General features: G+C 37.1%; 1 long non-coding RNA gene across 2 annotated transcripts in view; it reads right to left on the bottom strand.

Annotated features, from left to right (window-relative positions):
- The window catches only part of LOC122174239 (uncharacterized), a 90,277-nt gene extending 73,720 nt beyond the window's left edge, over nt 1–16,557 (bottom strand). For both annotated transcript variants that reach the window (XR_006175812.2, XR_006175811.2), the window contains exon 1: nt 16,163–16,557. This is a non-coding gene — a long non-coding RNA (uncharacterized LOC122174239). The remainder of the gene's footprint in view (nt 1–16,162) is intronic.
- Between the last annotated feature and the right edge of the window lie 1,909 nt (nt 16,558–18,466).

Raw genomic sequence — 18,466 nt, 5'->3', positions numbered from 1 at the left:
GCAGGGAACATTTTGTTTCTAAGCAGTCATTCCTTTAGTCAGTTATAGAAAGGTAATGGACTCTGGAGAGAACCATCCTCACCTCTGTTGGCCAAGATAACTATTTCTATGATGCTATGGGGAGTGTTAAGCAGGGGCTTGTAGGCAAGTGTCTGTCAAACTATTCATAATTGCCTCTAGTTGTAGGTACCTAGTGGGGCTTAAAGGTGATCTAAATGCTTGCTTTTAATAAAGCCATTCTATACATTATGAAATATGTGCTGCTTGGTGATCTTAGTCAGTATGTATGTCTTAAATACATTGTTTTAAGGAGTAATAATAATGTATCTACATTTAATTTTCTCCAGAAGTAAAAATATGTTGAGGGTATTATATGGCTAACACAGCCTGAAGAAAACAAGTCATTTTCACTGTTTACTAAAATATGTATCAGCAATTTATGATGATCAGTCTGAGATTTTTTTGACCTGCCATTTGTAATTATTAATAGATCTGACAATGCTGAGACCTACTCTCTGTTTTTATTTATTGTTTTTCCATGGTGCATTGCGGCATAGCTTCTACTAATTGTTCCCACTAAGGCCTGGTCCACACTAACCCCCCCACTTCAAACTAAGATACGCAACTTCAGCTACGTGAATAACGTAGCTGAAGTCGAAGTACCTTAGTTTGAACTTACCGCGGGTCCAGACGCGGCAGACAGGCTCCCCCGTCGACTCCGCGTACTCCTCTCGCGGAGCAGGAGTACCGGCGTCGACGGCGAGCACTTCCGGATCGATCCGGAAGACTAGACAAGACGTGATAAATCGATCCCAGAAGATCGATTGCTTACCGCCGGACCTGGAGGTAAGTATAGACCTACCCTTGATATCTTATCAAGGTTTTTTTGGGGAAAAAATAATAATCATGTGCATTGATTATTTTTGTTAATACAAAATAACTAGTATGATTATTCATTTATAGGAAATAATTTACCTGATACTGTATCCTTAGAACACTGCAGATGAATGCCAGTGGCATATTTATATAGAATAAATGACTCGTGGGCATTCAGTGCATGTATGGCTATGTTTATTAGCCAAAACATTGGGTGAAATCCTGGCCCTGTGGAACACAACAGGATTTTATCATTGATTTCTGGGGCACTGGATTTCACCTATTCTTTGCCAGATAAAGTTTGTAATTTGTTCCTTTCTTTTAGGACACAATTAAAGATGGAAAAACAGTATGTTTAGAATGCCTAACTGTAAAGGAGAAAAGAAATAGACTGAAAATATAAGATCCATTTAACCTCATGTTTTTTCATATAACTTTTTGGTTAATTTTTAAACAATGCCACTTATAAAATGGGAGATAAAGAGTAGATATTAAGCTAGACTATAATAAAGGGCTACATTTTCAAGATGTTTGCACATCCAGGGTGGGGTTTTATACACATAATATTGTGTACAATGCAAATATGATTGTACATATATTATGTTTTTAACAATTGCACTCTACATCTTTATATATATATAAAGCTAGCTATATATATATATATATATATATAAGCTAGCTAGATAGATATATAGATATATAGATTTGAACAATAATGAAAAAGAAGTCACATCTACAAAGAGTTCAAGGTGCCAAGATACTTCTTTAACTTTACAATACATAATATACCCAACAGCATTCAAAAAACAAGAATTGAGTATGGACAAATTAACTCAAACAGTCAGGGACCCAGCTACCACTCCACCCCCTAAAAAAAGCCCCTGTTCATCTCAGCCTTCTTCAAAAACCCTATTAAATAAATATGTGATCCCACTCCTTGCAGCCTATGCACACATGACTCTATGAAGTTGTGCTGAAGGGCAATAAGTGATTAAAAAAATGGAGACTAGTAAACTTAAACAATGTATTTGGTCTTCGTTGTGCCTTCAGAAACCTACAGTGTAAGACAAAACAGGTATTGTACATGCACAATGTGTAGCTACAAAGAAGTGTCTGGGTGTTTACAATCACTTCTTTAACATGTGTAAGTATTTGTACACACTAATGTGAGTGGGGTGGAGTTTATTTCCCTTTTTGCAGGTGTACCTGACATCTTCTTTTGAAAACATAGCTAAAAAGATAGATGTAAACATTACACTGATCACTTGAGTTTTTCAACAAAGCTTTACATTTTGCTACATCAGTTATGGCTTAAATTTTAATTAACTGCTTGTCAGTTTGCACAAGACTTTATGGACCAGAAAAAGCAACAGAATCTGTTAACCAATAATGTATATAAAGAATACTGTATCAATAGTACTTCTTTTTAGATTAGTTAGTGTTATTCCCATCTGCCAAAGGAGTCTTTTCACGTTGTGATTCTCTGAGTAACCAATTCAGATCCATGACGCCAGTTTGTTATATGCCCGTCCTAAACTGACTTCAAGACAATGAAAGCTGAACTTCTCAGTTCCTACCTCCCACTCTTTCAATGAAAAGACAAGAAGATTTCAAAGTAGAGATGGTAATAACTGAACGTGACTGTGAAAAAGGTAGGCTGCTCTTTGAGCTAAAATAATTCCATCGTTGTGTGAAATTCCATAGCAATATGTAATATTAAACTAAAAAAAGTTTAGCTCAAATAGTGGGAAAGAGGAAGGAATCGAAAGTAAAAGTATAAATCTTTTTCTTTAAGGATGTGTTGGTTTGTGTTAGAGCTAATCACTAACCTCCAGATTCGCCCTCAGTTATGCCCATAAAACCCCATTGGCATCATAGATGTTGATATAATCCAAACTGGAACTAGCAAATACTCTTTCTGGTTTAGAATCCAACCCTGGACCTCAGCCATTGGGATGGGCTGGACTTGAGATTTGAAACTAAGTTCTCCCTGCCCTAAATTCAACAGTGTATATGAATGAGGTTCTACCTTTGAACCATTTCTATTGCTAAATATTATCTTACTATCGCTGCCTGCACTGCCCAGCAGGAGTGTCGGGCCAGAGTGCTGGTGACGCAGCGCACTACAGCTTCAGAGGAGGGAGGACAGTGGGGGAGGGGCCGGGGGCTAGCCTCCCTGGCCGGGAGCTTACATAAAAAACCACGTGGTAACATGCCAAAGGTAGGAAGATTCACTATTCTCTAGGAAACATGGTAAATATGTTACTAGATATAGAACTTAAGAAATCAATTGGTATGTCTCATTAAATTTGTTTGTTAAACACCTACTTTATAGTAGATAATGTAGGCTGAGATTTCTAAACCTGTCCAATTTCCACTAATTTTAATATTTGGGGGTGATTTCCTGGTGCCATTGAAGTCTATTGACATTTATATGAGTGTTTGTGAAATATATATATATATATATAAAAGGACTATACATATAGACACCACAGAAGATATCTACCAATTTGAAAGTGCCTTTGCAGTATCTGCTATGGTAGAAATGGTCACTAGAATATTTAGTATTGGAACACATCATAAATAATACCTTGTGAAGCTTACTTAAAAATAAGTTCCAGGACCAGGACTAATACAAACATGTAAAAAAAAGAAGATTAGAAAATCTTGAAGTATGAATATATAATTCTCACATGCTAAGGAATATGAGCTTTAGGAATTGAAGTTTACTTGAGATAAGAAGATATAAAATTAGTTTAAGATCAAAGTTTAGTTGAAATAATACAAAATACATTTCTGTATTCTTATGAATTAAACATTACATGCAACCCTTTATTTTGAGAGATTATTTTAATTTGGGAAAATATGAAATTTAATTAACTTACTGTCCTCCTGCAATTTGTTTTGGGGATTTAATTTACATGACTTAACAATGCACATATGCAAAAGTACTGTTCTTCTGTTGGAATCCTGAATGAGAGCTAAAGGATAAGTACCAAATTGTACAAACCTTACTCATTCAATTAGTTCTACTGGCTTCATACAAGTAAGTGCTCACCAGTGTAAGGGTTCCACATCTGGCTTCTTAAGCCTCAATCCTGAGCTGCCCTTTACAGTGGTGGACCCCGAATCGATATTGAGCCCCACTGACTTCAATGCAGTGGTCCACCCAGCTGAAAGACCATGCATAATCAGGGGTAATGTCTGCTCTTTAGTTGTCTGTGTATCCCTCAGAACCCTGATCATGTGTGAACGAAATAGGAGTAAGGAAGAAGAAAGGGACAGATTGCTGCCAACGGAGCCCATCACATGGGCAGAAGTGGGGAACAAAAAGGAGTTGCAACTTTGAAAGAGATGAACTGATTCTCAAAAGATGTGTGCATAAGCCACATCGCTAAAGGTGTCTTGAAATTCTTGCAGGATCATCTTGGTTATAAGCACACATGGTAATACTTAACAACATCCCTCTTAGGAAAGTTTATGCTAGTAGTATTCTGGTACTTCCCACCCAGACCAAAATCAAGGAATGAAGTGGCAAGGTCTTTAAAAAGAGGTGAAAACTATCTAATTTTTTTCCTAACTTCTACAGTTCAGTTCAGATTAGATTCCAACCTGTGGAGAACCCTGTCTTTACTGCTTTTCATCCAAACTGGTCTGTACTTCTCTGATTGTCACAAACATCCTACTTTATTATTGATCTATAATGCCAGTTCTTAATATGTAATGAGATATCTAACCTAATGTGACTGCATTTAATAAACCTTCATGGAGAACACCTACAGATGATTTAATTCAAAATCTTTAATGTTTTTATGTGCTCCTCCACTTCAAATGATTTTTCCATGTCTTAGTCACAATTTAGAGCAAGATGTTGACTTTTCCCTCTGGATGAAATCCAGATTGACATTTTCTTATCAATGTCTGTTTCTGAACAGTCAGTTTTCTGACTTGAAAAGGGCTTTTGTGATATATAAATTTGTTAAGGCTTTATTTAACTGGAAACTGGTTGTAGTTCAGACTTCTGTGTACAATGACAAACTTTCTTGAAACTCAGACAATATTTTCCTTTTTGTGTGTGGAATAAATATAGTTTTTAAATAAAATACAATTAGTGCTTAAAAGGTATGCAGTGTGGGTGAGTTTGAATCCTATTATGTTGTTTCCACTCTTCAATTCAAGCACTACTCTTGATCTGTGACAGATCTTCCATTCCTATCATTGGGAAAACCATAAGTGCTATTAAGGCAATACTATAATAATACTAATAATTTAATAGTATCACATTAGAGTATTGGTGTCATACATACCAGACACATTATAGCCTTAAAAAGATTTCCTTCTATAAAGGAAGAAACAGAAGAAGAGTGGGGGAAAGGAATACATACAATATGTAAACAAAATTGTTTGGGTGGTGATTGGCAAGTCTTGTTTTCTTCCATTTATATACATATGTACATAAGAACTTGTGTATAAGAACTTGTGATATTCAAACCCCACATCAACCAAGAAGGGGCTAATGAAAGCCTGTGGCCTCAATCAGCCCTGCTGTGCTCCCCTGCAAGAGCTGTCAAGCCTGGAGGAAGAAGGGAAAAGCACAGCAATGGCTGACTGGGAGAGGGAATGGACCTCCCATGCCAGCTCCTTGAAGAAAGCCTGGCTGGGGCTAAGGCCTTTCAGGCAGTCTCTGGAAAGGCCTGGTTAATTTGTTACAGGACTCCTTGTGACCTAGACACATGTTATGGAGAGCACAGGCAGTAATCCCCCCCCACACCACGCGCCAAGAAAGGGGAGGACCGAATAACCTGGGCCTTCAAATACCCCAAGGCTAAAGATGTGAGTTGGTAACTTCATAACAACATGGATCTGTCATAAGGATGACTGGGAACCAGCACAACAGTAGCTTCTGCAACAGATGGACATCAGACAGCTGGTCCATCATTTAGGCATACAACAAGAGCAGATGCTACAACTGGTTCAGCAAATTGTGGCCCAGCCTCTGGGACCCACTTCACCCTCATTTCTAGGAACTGTGGGCCCAGCACCAATGATAGCATCTGTGTTACTGAAGGTTGTGAAGATAGGTATGTGTCCTGCTTAAAATAAAGACCATTAAGACTTCTGTGTATTATCCACAAACAGTGTGTAAGAATCTTTCAAGCAGACCATGAAAAGGATGCTGAAAAAGTTTACCGCTTCAGACCCCCTCACTAGGAGCAGTTGATCTATCCCCTCTTCTCTGCTGTATGGTAACACAGTCATCCACTGGATTTGTCACCTATGTACTCCTCTATTGGAGATAGCCACTGAGTATCCTGGACTTAGTGCAGGAGATGTGGGAGGAACAGATTCCTAACACAGAAAACATAACACAATACAGGTGAACCTCAGAGTTATAAACACTTCAGGAATGGAGGTTGCTCATAACTCTGAATAAAACATTATGGTTGTTCTTTCAAAAGTGTTGTTAACTTAATACAGCTTTAAAACTTTACTATGCAGAAGAAAAAGAAAATAAAATGTGCATCAGGAGGGTGGTTCTCAATGTACAGTGTTACATAATAACACACAAGGAAGATATTGTATCTATTTGTTTTTAGTGTTACATAGCCAGGTGGCACTGATTCTGTTCAGCGAAGCATTTAAGCATGGGCTCAGTTTAAGCACATGCTGAAATCCCATTAATTAACAGTTGAGCATATGCTTAAATGTTTTCCTGAATGATCCCGAAATGGTACACAATCAAATTTCTTACCAAAACAGCATCTAAACCAAATATTGTCAAATAGCTGAATCAGTTTACTCAGGGCTGATTGTCTTATTGTCTATACTTGCAATACACCATATAGACAGGGAGGAAGCTTTTCAAACAGATACTTTTGTGAAGTTGTAGTGAACTTTTAATTGAATCTGATATTTTTAGGTGCTGCCTATTGTTGTTAAAAATAACTTTTTGGATTTGATTTACCACAAGAAATAAAACTAAAAGCATTTAAATCAGCTCATTTAAAAAGCTACATATCAAAGAAACATTATAGCTCTGCAAAACATACAAACAAACAAAAAAACAAAACCCACATTGACAATAATTTAAAACAAAACACGAACACCACCATCATCATTTCTGGACAGCAGGAAACAAATTAACTAGTTTTCTTTCAAGACTGATTTCTAGATCTACTCAGGAGTGAAATGAAACTCTTTCCACTCTAATATCCACTTGTAATCACTCCACTCTTTCCCTTCAATATCCAATTCAGGATATTGTATTGAATTTCCTATATTGTAATCACTTCCCCATAAACATAATTTATTTTGTCTTTAGGTGAATATCCTGCCATTGAAATGTATGCAAAACTTCCATTGACTTCCTTGGAAATTTTGCACACAAGTTGGAATTCATTAAGGTGGACATTTTCAAAAGTGGCCAGGGGTTTTTGATTGTCTCCTTGTTTGGCTGTTTTGATATGCCAAGAGGTCTCACTTTCATAGGATGGGGCTGAGATTGTCAAGGGGATCTAAAGGAATTATGTTACCAACTCCCACTGATTTCCATTGAATGTTGGGTACCTACCCCTTTTAAACCTCTTTGAAAATCCCATTTCAGGTGAAAGCCTGGCCCTTTTAAGATGCCCTTTGTTGGAATAACTGTTGAATTGGATTTGTTAAGCATTTGCTCCTTCTCTTCTCTCCAGACAATTTGCACTGGGACCATAAAAGTGTCTAATAAAACAGGTAAAAATACCACATAATTCTGTATTAAAAAAATAAAAATAAAAATACAAACCAGGTAACATCAATAACAATAGCTTCCCTAAAGAGTCTGATTTAGCTAGGCAGATTAATATATTTAGCTAGGGAGTATGGAGTCAGTTAAATGACAATTTAATCTAATAAAGTATTAAACAAAAGTCACAAAAATGAGGGGGACTAGAAAGCCATCAAGGCAAATCTATTATAAATCAATAGGCATTCACATAGAAAGGTTGTATAAAAATACTCTAGAGTCAAACTACTAAATTTCTAACTGGCTGAATTAATTATAACTGCTATCATTAACCCCAACCCACAAGAGAGCCCATATGACCACTTTTAGCACAGAAATTAACACAATAATGCTAATTCAGTATATTTTGTCTTACAAAGTATCTTTATTGCACTACCCACTAACAATTAACATTCAGTAAATTGCTTTTCTCAGCAATGGAAAGCTTATCATTAGCAGTACATTTCTGTTTGTGTACTTAGTGTGAATATGTCTTGATAGTCAAGTCCTACATATTTCTTTACCAGTTTAAGATAATAGAGGGGAAAAATGTCCTTACCTAGAAGAAAAATATAAGTAGCTCATAAATAGAAAGAAGAAACCTTAAAATAAGTATGAATGTTATTCATCAGTATTAAATAAGTAGTGTCACAGAAGCCTTTCAGTGGACTCAGAACTTTGTTATAAAAAGTATGAGAATACTGATAATTGACTATTTATTTACCACTGCCAGCTATGCTAAAGCCATCACAATTACGTTTCATACGGAAAGCAAGTTTTAATTGTGTGCTTATTTCTAAGTGAAATAATTATTGTAACAACAGAACATGTTTATCTAGTAATTATCATTATTACATTATACAGATGTAACCTATTTCAGCCAGAAAATTGTAAGGCTTGTAGTCTATACAGTTCATGCTTCCCATGAAATAATTAGTGTGATATAAATAATAACCGCTACCTAAAACTGAACCTTCTATTAAGCCTGATTAGCAGATGGATGAATCAGGGCCCTACATCAAAGCTAATGCAGGCAATATCTCTGCTGATCATAGCAACCTAGTCAAACCAAAAAGCATCACATAAGTTGTAATTAGCATATCATCCAGGTCAGGAGTACGTCTGCCTTTTGCTGGCAGATATAGTGTTTAGACACAGTAACATGCAGAGTAAGAAATACAGAATTAGGGAATGTGAAATCAAAACACAAACGCCAGGTAGGGGTGAATTTTTCAGAGGTGCCGAGCAGTAACCTCAACTCCAGTTGAAGTCACTAGGAGTTGCATGTATCTTCTCTAAAAAACAACTCCATAATATTTTCTCATGGAGGAAATAGAATAAAAATAAAATACTCTACTGATTGCTAGTACCAAAACATTTTTTTTTTAGTTTTATGGCTTACCTAGAATGCTCATTAACAGAAAACTGGCATGTCATAAAATTTATTATCCAAACCTCAGTGCTTGAGGTGATACTATATCATATCACCATTTACGGCTTATCATAGAATCATAGATTTTAAGGTCAGAAGGGACCATTATGATCATCTAGTCTGACCTCCTGCACAATGCAGGCCACAGAATCTCACCCACCCACTCCCGTATCAAACCTATGTCTAAGCCATTGAAGTCCTCAAATCATGGTTTAAGAACTTAAAGGTGCAGAGAATCTTCCAGCAAGTGACCCGTGCCCCACGCTGCAGAGGAAGGCGAAAACTCCCCAGGGCCTCTGCCAATCTGTCCTGGAGGAAAATTCCTTCCCGATCCCAAATATGGCGATCAGCTAAACCCTGAGCATGTGGGCAAGACTCACCAGCCAGACACCCAGGAAAGAATTATCTGTAGTAACTCAGATCCCACCTCATCTAACATCCCATCACAGGCTTGTCTCCACTTGAAACCCTACAGCAGCACAGTTGCTTCAATGTAGACCTTTTCTACCCTGCTGGGAGTGCTTTTTCCTTCATGGTAGGTAATCCACTTCCCCCAGAGGCAGTAGCTAGGTTGATGCAAGAATACTTCTGTCGAGCTAGCACTGTCTACATTGGGACTTAAGTCATTTAAAGTATGCCCCTCAGTGGATTTTTCACACCCCTGAGCGGTGTAGTTAAGCTGACCTAATTTTCTAGTGTAAACCTTGCCACAGGATGAAGGGATAGAGGGAAATTTAAATAAAAAGTGAACAATGAGAAGATACTTTTCAATTTATCAAGTCACATAAAAGACCAAACACAGAATGTACTTTCTCCCTTTAAATAACCATATTTCCAACCTACCCAACATATACTGATGTATGAGACACTGAAAAGGTGTTAGAAGAGCAGTAGAAAATGTATGGCACTATGTTGTTTGACTTTGCATTTGCCAGGGATCATTGTGGCCTAATTCCTGATCTTGCAATAAACTCCATATGAGCTCCTTGTAGAATTGAGATGACAGGGAGTTTTGTAATCACATGTAATAAAATTAGATTTTTACCATTGTATGACTCAGTGGGAGACTGTTTTACTTGGAATTAAATAAGTGTATGTAACAAAATATCTGCTAGACTCAGAGGATTTTTTCCCCAATGTATTTCCATCAACTATTTTTTTTCTCTATGAATGTCAATAAAAATAAAACTATAACTAAAAGTTCTTACAGATTCTTCAATTCTTGCTTTCTCTCTGACAAACCTTGTTCATTATAAATTTATTTTTTATAGGATTTGTTTATTTTCCATGTTCAATAACTGCTTTGAAAAGAAAAGAAAATAACACTTTCCTTGACAACTTTGTTCTTTTCCTCTTCTGAACATTGATTTCTATTTTCCAAATCTCTTTTTGGTTTCACTTTGCTTTTTTCCTTGTTTTCACATCAGTGTGACTGACTATTTTTAATGATCTCAACACAATTCTGGGAAGGGAGTCTGTTAATTTACAAACACTCTAAATGGCAGGACAAGAGCAAAGCACAAATTATTGTCAGTCTTTGAACAGCTACTATTTTCTTTTCTCTCTCTCAGCAGCAGAGTGGTAGTTTTTGTGGAGGCCTTATGTCACTAGACTGTACAAGGTTACTGTAGAAGAACTTTTGGACCTTAGTAGTGTCCCTTCAGCAGCCTGTCTAATGTCTTCTGCATCTTCCCTTAGGAAACTCTTCTCCTTCATCATTTTATAGCCCAGACCCATTTTTTCTACTGTTTTCCCCCCTGTTCTGCATCACTACAACATGGACCTGTGCCCTCATGGCACCTGCGATGTTGCACTCCATAACATCTTATGAAAATATTCTTTGAATGTGAATATAATGTAACTGGAATATGCTTTATGCAAAAAGGTCTCTCAAAAAGTATCATTACAAAGGTTATAATGTACTGAGTGTGTTCATTCTATTTGTTTGCATGTATTATTTCTATGTCTGGAGTTAGGATAATAAGATATAAACTTGTATTGCTGATGTAAACACATTAAGTGGAAGCTATTAAGGGTGCTTCAGAATCAATGAACTGTGAATGGGTTTGTTTACTTGCAAGCCTTCCTGTGTTTGTGTAAGCCAGCCCAGGAAGAATGGTGGAATCCATCTTAAACCTGGTGCTTTTCCATTTAGAAGAGGGGTGAAGATCCAGAGAGACAAAAGATTCCCGCCTTGTGCCAAAGCTATAAAAGGGGTGGAAGAGAACAAAGGAGGCTGCCAGTCATGATATATTCCCTAGCTACCACCTGAGCTGTAATTAACAAGGACTGTACCAGGGGAAAGGATTGGGCCCAGACTAGGAAGGAGTCTAGTCTGTGAAAGAGGCTTATTGGAACATCTCTGAGGGTGAGATTTACCTGTAAACAGTTTCTTAAGGTATTAGGCTTAGAGTTGCATGTTTTGTTTTATTTTGCTTGGTGACTTACTTTGTTCTGTCTGTTATTACTTGAAACAACTTAAATCCTACTTTTTATACTTAATAAAATCACTTTTGTTTATTAGTAAACACAGAGTAAGTGATTAATAGCTGGGGGAGCAAACAGCTGAGCATATCTCTCTATCAGTGTTATAGAAGGCGGACAATTTATGAGTTTACCCTGTATAAGCTTTATACAGAGTAAAACGGATGTATTTGGAGTTTAGATTCCACTGGGAGCTGGGCATCTGGGTGCTGGAGACTGGTAACCTGCTGAGCAGTTTTTGGTTAAAGTCTGCAGCTTTGGGGGCGTGGACCAGATCTGGGTCTGTGCTGCAGCAGGCTAGCATGTCTGGCTCAACAAGGCAGGATTCTGGAGTCCCAAGCTGACAGGGAAAACGGTCTCAGAGGTAGTCTCAGCACGTGAGGTGATAGTCCCAAGGGAGTCTCTGTGACTGAACCTATCACAGCACCATCTTGTCCAAAGCTACTAATAGAACCTCTTACTAATATTGCAGTGTTCTACAGTTACGTTATAGGTTCAATGCTGCTGTGCTGCTTTCAATCATACGGTTCTATTTGGAAATCTATTGTATTTTTTTAATTACTATTGTGTGTGAGACAATTGTTGCAAGATGGAACACTAAGTTATTTCAGAATCTTAGATTTACCGAAAGTAATAACAAACAAATGGCATTTTAAGTAATTACTGACTAATATGCTTATGTAATACTTTCATATTATAACAGATTATATTCTATTGCAGTTAATTGGCTTTCACAGGTAGAGCTGAGTCTAAGATTTTCCTGTCCTGTCATCCTGGTTTTACAAGGTTTATATGTTTTTAAATACACTCAGAATAATCTATCTATCTATATTATCTACACGTACATGTGTAGATATATGTATGTATGTATCTACACATACATGTGTATATATATGTATGTATGCATTTATACATGTATGTTATATTATCTACACACACTTAAATACACGGCATAAGATTCACTAAAGTTTATTCCAGTTGTTAAATACACCTCTCTGCTCTAGCAAGAGTTGGATGGTGTTTCTCTGATCATCCTTCCTGGACACTTCCACTATGAGATGGCTGCTTTAGCTGGAGACCACCATAAGAGTTGTTCTGACAGTGCCTGCAAAGGTGATGCACAGAATTGAGTATATACTTGGACAGTCATGGCCAGGCCTATTTCTAGCCATCACCGGTCACAACTGGCTGGCTGTGAATGACTCAAAGGAGTCTGGGTTGAAGGCCTCTTGTACTGTCACAGCCCCTTTTAGGTGGGTTTTCTTCTGCCCAGATTAGTTCTGGCTTTAGTTCATGGACAGTCGTGAAACTGGCCCACTATATGCAGCTATCAGATTTGCTATAGTCTGAATAGAAATGAGCAAAAGCAGAACATCTGAGCCAGCTACCACTAAAGCACAGGACATTTCTAGCTGCATGTTTTTCTGATACTGTGCATTTTCAGTTATTGTGAAAATCACTCAGGACAAAGGACAGGCACTTGTTATAATTTGTTTCATAACAAATTGTTTTGTGAGAGATTATTTATTTATTTTAAAACACTTTAGTTACCATTCAAAAGGTGTAAAGTCCCCAAAGGACACAATTGCTTGTAAAAGCTTTCAGAACTAATTCTGTCACTAACCATTTGTTTTTGTAACAACCCCAACCACATCTACTCAGCAGACATGAACTCAAGTTGTTCAGCACCAAAACATAAGCCTGTATCAAAACTGTGCTCATTAGCAGAAATAATAGGCTCTTATCCTCTAGATGGACTCACCAGTAGAGGGACACCATAGACTTTGCCATCATGTTTATACATGCTGTAGTTCTAGGTTTTAGAGGTCCACAGAAGTTCAAATCTCTTTGAAACACCCTGAACTTGAGCTAAAAAATTAAATCCATTAGCTGGTCAAATCAGTAGGTATTTATCCCCTGTGTGGGCTAGATACTGGAGATTGGGTTGCAATTTAGCCACCATGTTATAGGAAACAGAAACTGTTTCACTGATGCCTAATGTACCAAATGCAGTGATTAAACTTAGACCTCTAGTGTAGTTTCCTGAACTTTATTCAGCTGTACTGAAGTGCCAATGTTCCACATCACTTAAATACCAACCACTGTGGTCTGTTGTATAACAGTGCATTATCTTCATCAACGACTTAGATATTGGCATAGAAAGTACGCTTATTAAGTTTGCAGATGATACCAAACTGGGAGGGATTGCAACTGCTTTGGAGGATAGGATCAAAATTCAAAATGATCTGGACAAATTGGAGAAATGGTCTGAGGTAAATAGGATGAAGTTTAATAAAAATAAATGCCAAGTGCTCCACTTAGGAAGGAACAATCAGTTTCACACATACAGAATGGGAAGAGACTGTCTAGGAAGGAGTATGGCAGAAAGGGATCTAGGGGTTATAGTGGACCACAAGCTAAATATGAGTCAACAATGTGATGCTGTTGCAAAAAAAGCAAACATGATTCTGGGATGCATTAACAGGTGTGTTGTGAGCAAGACATGAGAATTCATTTTTCCACTCTACTCTGCTCTGGTTAGGCCTCAGCTGGAGTATTGTGTCCAGTTCTGGGCACCGCATTTCAAGAAAGATGTGGAGAAATTGGAGAGGGTCCAGAGAAGAGCAACAAGAATAATTCAAGGTCTAGAGAACATGACCTATGAAGGAAGGCTGAAAGAATTGGGTTTGTTTAGTTTGGAAAAGAAAATACTGAGAGGGGACATGATAGCAGTTTTCAGTTATCTAAAAGGGTGTCATAAGGAGGAGGGAGAAAACTTATTCATCTTAGACTCTAAGGATAGAACAAGAAGCAATGGGCTTAAACTGCAGCAAGGGAGGTTTAGGTTGGACATTAGGAAAAAGTTCCTAAGTGTCAGGCTGGTTAAACATTGGAATAAACTGCCTAGGGAGGTTGTAGAATCTCCATCTCTGGAGATATTTAAGAGTAGGTTTGATAAATGTCTATGAGGGATGGTCTAGACAGTATTTGGTCCTGCCATGAGGGCAGGGGACTGGACTCAATGACCTCTCGAGGTCCCTTCCAATCCAAGAGTCTATGAATCTATGAATCCACATGGATTGAACTAGCATTACTCATCAAAAATATTTCTGCTTTTATTTATTATTTTAAATATTTTAAATATTTATAAGAGAAAGTTTAAAACATGATTAATCAAAGAAAGTTCTGTCATAATTAATCAAAGAAAGGTAACATCCTTTTGGCATTCCGATCAATGAGCCAATACCTGTAAAAAGCTATGAATTCCCTGGTAGATCAAACAATCCTCAGCACTCTTTAAATCATTAGAATAGGGAAATTTATATATGAGGAACAACATGAAGACAACTTCATTTTGCTAGGATTCTGTGAAGTTTAATAGTTGGGGGGGTTCAGTATGAATAATAATCCAATCTTTACGTGATTATCCAGCTGGAGATGAAAAAACTTCAATTTGCTTCATTTGCAACCCACTTGAGCAATACTTGTTCAAAACTTCATCTTGAACTTAGATGTTCCTGGGTTTGTTTTCTGCTTAGCAGAAAAAGGAGCACTTTCTAGCCCAAGCAATCATTCCTATCTCTAACTACATATTAGTCAGTTCTTTTTCTAGTAGGCCCCCTAGCACAAAGACCTGTAATAAAACTCATTGCTGAATAATATGTTGACATAATGCTTGTAAATTATCAGTCATTAATCATTCTATTGCTGCATCTCACCTCTAGCATTTAAAGATGAGCTGTGGGTTGATATAATAATATGATACTGTCTATATACTTGCCTGTTATCATTCCTCTGAAATCTGACATGTTTATAGTGGCTCTGTCCATGCATCCATACTAGTTGTCTGGCATTATTGTTAATAATAACATAGAATTTGAAACTTGAATGTACAAAACAACTTGAAAGAGGTTCATGAAACTTCCTTTGGGGTGAAGTCTATGTTAACATAAAGTCCAGCATTACTCACTGTTGGGTTTTTTATCATTTAATATTGTCCATAATAGATTAACACAAAATGCTATTAATTGTAAAACATGAATGAGCTGCTCAGAAATTGTGTTTCTCATATGGTGAAAACAAGCTGAACTGCACTAGTGAGAAGCAGCATTTTCATCCTTTTACACCAAGGAAAAGCCCCATTTTGCTGGGATGGGTTTACACAGATCTACTCACATGAACAATGATTATAGTCAAAGCCTAGACCACATACACTATAAACAGAGAGACCATTTTATAGACAATCTGTGAACTATTTCAAGGTCATGTATGTTTTTACATGAAGACCTTATCTCCCAGTGCACTCAGTTGGTTTGAGAATAAAGACAATAAACCATTCTTCATTAATCTTTCTTGTCCTTGAAAAGTGACCTCGTACAGGAAGATAGCCTGTCACCATTCAGAACATTAACCCCACTTAAATGAATCAGGTAAATCTCAAATGCAGAAACAGCCCTTGCCTCCACTCTCAACTTTCTGATGATTTTTTTTCTAGAGATAGTGATCACTGGATCCTTTACTGGATTCAGTTCTCATTTCTCTTGGGACAATTAGCTTTAATAAGAATTTAAGTTTTTAGGAGAAAAAATAGCACGCTCCATAATTACCTGCTGCCACCTTGCCTCAATGACAATCACAACTGGTCTGGCACATCTTCTTTGTTTTGCAACTCAGTGCAGTCCAATGGTTTTCAAGAGCCCTCTTTGTCAGTGAATCTGAAATTCTGATTCACAGAAGCATGTAGCTCTTTCTCTTCCTCCTCCTTCTTCTGCTTTTTTTGCAGTGTGGGGATAATTGCTTGCCTCTGTTGATAACATTAGTGTTGTGTAGCAAACATAATCTATTTTCCCCAAATATACAGGGAGCTATAGCAAATGGTTTTACTATGGCTTTTTGGCACCAGTTAAGTTTACCCTCTGCCTTCTACTTCATCTCTGAAGTACAGCTACATTGTTTGCTATATTTTAGATGCTACTTTGATGTTGCTGGATGCCATCCCCAGAAGGACTTATGTTAGAAATGTCAGAGAGTTAATGACTGGAACTGATCATAAGCAGTTTCTGCTTCAAGGCTGAATCAGTTGTCAAACCTGTTCTGCTGCCCAGTTTTTACTTAATATGCTGCTTGATGCACAATGGCAATCAGTTTTTAAAATACTGTTAAACGAACAGCAGATGTAGGTTGAATTGCGAAAGCAGAAAAATAAAGACTCAACCCCACACCTGTATTGATTTTTGCATAACATCTCTGCCAAAGTGGTAAACAAATACCATTAAAATATTTGTCTAAATTGGTTTATATATTCTTGTGGGAAATCATGTCAATTAATTTCATAAATGTGCAAAATATTACAGCACATTTCATAGGGCATATCATGCCTGTCCATGTTTTTTCTCCATCACAACCACCTGCTGCATAATTTGGAATTAAAAGAATAAAATATACTGATTTTAATCATGATTCCAAAGTAATGTCTTGTGACAAAACACTGTTAAGAAATTCAAAATAAAAATAAAATGGACAGCTTATACACAGTATCTAGTTTTTCTCATCTAGTTTTCAGGGAATAGAACAATAGAAATAATGGGAGTGGGCTAGAAAATGATTATTTATTTTTAAAAACTGACCTTGGAGGCATGTCTTTTATCATTAGTTTTATAAAATTACGCATATCTAAACTGGAAACAATACAGTTTGCTTTATGCATTCAGAAATGGGGGAAAGGGAAAGAAAACATGAAATGCAAAAAGGAAGTTTATCTAAACTAATAACTGAAATCTAAAAATAGGACAGAATACAAAAGGATAGAATAATTTTCACACACAATTTTTGTCTTTGAATTATTTTGCAAACATTTTTAATCAAGATTTTGAATGTTTGAAAATTTTGACTACACTCTGTGGAAGGTAGAGCAATGAGGAGTGGTATTTTTGTCTAATAAAATCCTGCCCCAATTTGCAGGTGATGCAGAGGTCACAAGTTCCCCTGAGTTGTGAAGACCAAGACCATAACAGGGTTCAAAAAAGAACTTGATAAATTCATGGAGGATAGGTCCATCAATGGCTATTAGCCAGGATGGGCAGGAATGGTGTCCCTAGCCTCTGTTTGTCAGAAGCTGGGAATGAGCAACATGGGATGGATCACTTGATGATTACCTGTTCTGTTCATTCCCTCTGGGGCACCTGGCACTGGTCACTGTAGGAAGACAGGATACTGGGCTAGATGGACCTTTGGTCTGAACAAGTAGGGCTGTTCTTATGAGTTAGGCTTTCTGCCACTTTGTAGAGCTGCCACAAGTTACAGATCTGCATAATTATGGAGTAAACTGGATTATTTTTACTCCAGTTTGTTGGATCTGTGCTCAGCATACTTGCTTAACTTGAGCTACATTCTAGCCACTTTTGCAGATCGAGCCCTCAGTCCTTAGGCAGAAAAAAACATTTACTTCAGTGAGGATTTTGTCTGAGAAAGGACTTCAGGACTGAGCTCATACAAAGTAGCAGACATGAGATGTCAGTAATATTATGTATACTTCTATTGCTCCACAAGGTGACTGAGCTGTAGCATGTAGTCTATATATAACCTAGAAGATGCACCATAGCAGAACAATCCTTTAAGTGAGACTTTCCAATTAAAAGCTTCAGGCCACTATCACATTTGACAACAGATGACGTTTGCAAATAAAATTGTTACTCCACATATGTAGTTAATTTTCCCTGCTTCTAGTATTATCTTAACAACCTCTATATAGTGCCAGTTAATTAGTATTCCCATTCCAACAGACACTTCCAGACTCTCATTACTGAGAGTTTCTTATTAGCTGTTCTTGAAATAAGGAGAGATTGACACTGGTACAACAAAATATATTTGCTTTCAAGAACTTGCTATCATAAATGATGAGCTGAATATGC

This window comes from Chrysemys picta, chromosome 6, assembly GCF_011386835.1.
Source record: "Chrysemys picta bellii isolate R12L10 chromosome 6, ASM1138683v2, whole genome shotgun sequence".
NCBI lineage: Eukaryota > Metazoa > Chordata > Testudines > Emydidae > Chrysemys > Chrysemys picta.
Note: the sequence above shows the minus strand (reverse complement) of the source record. Positions and strands in the feature narration are given on the sequence as shown.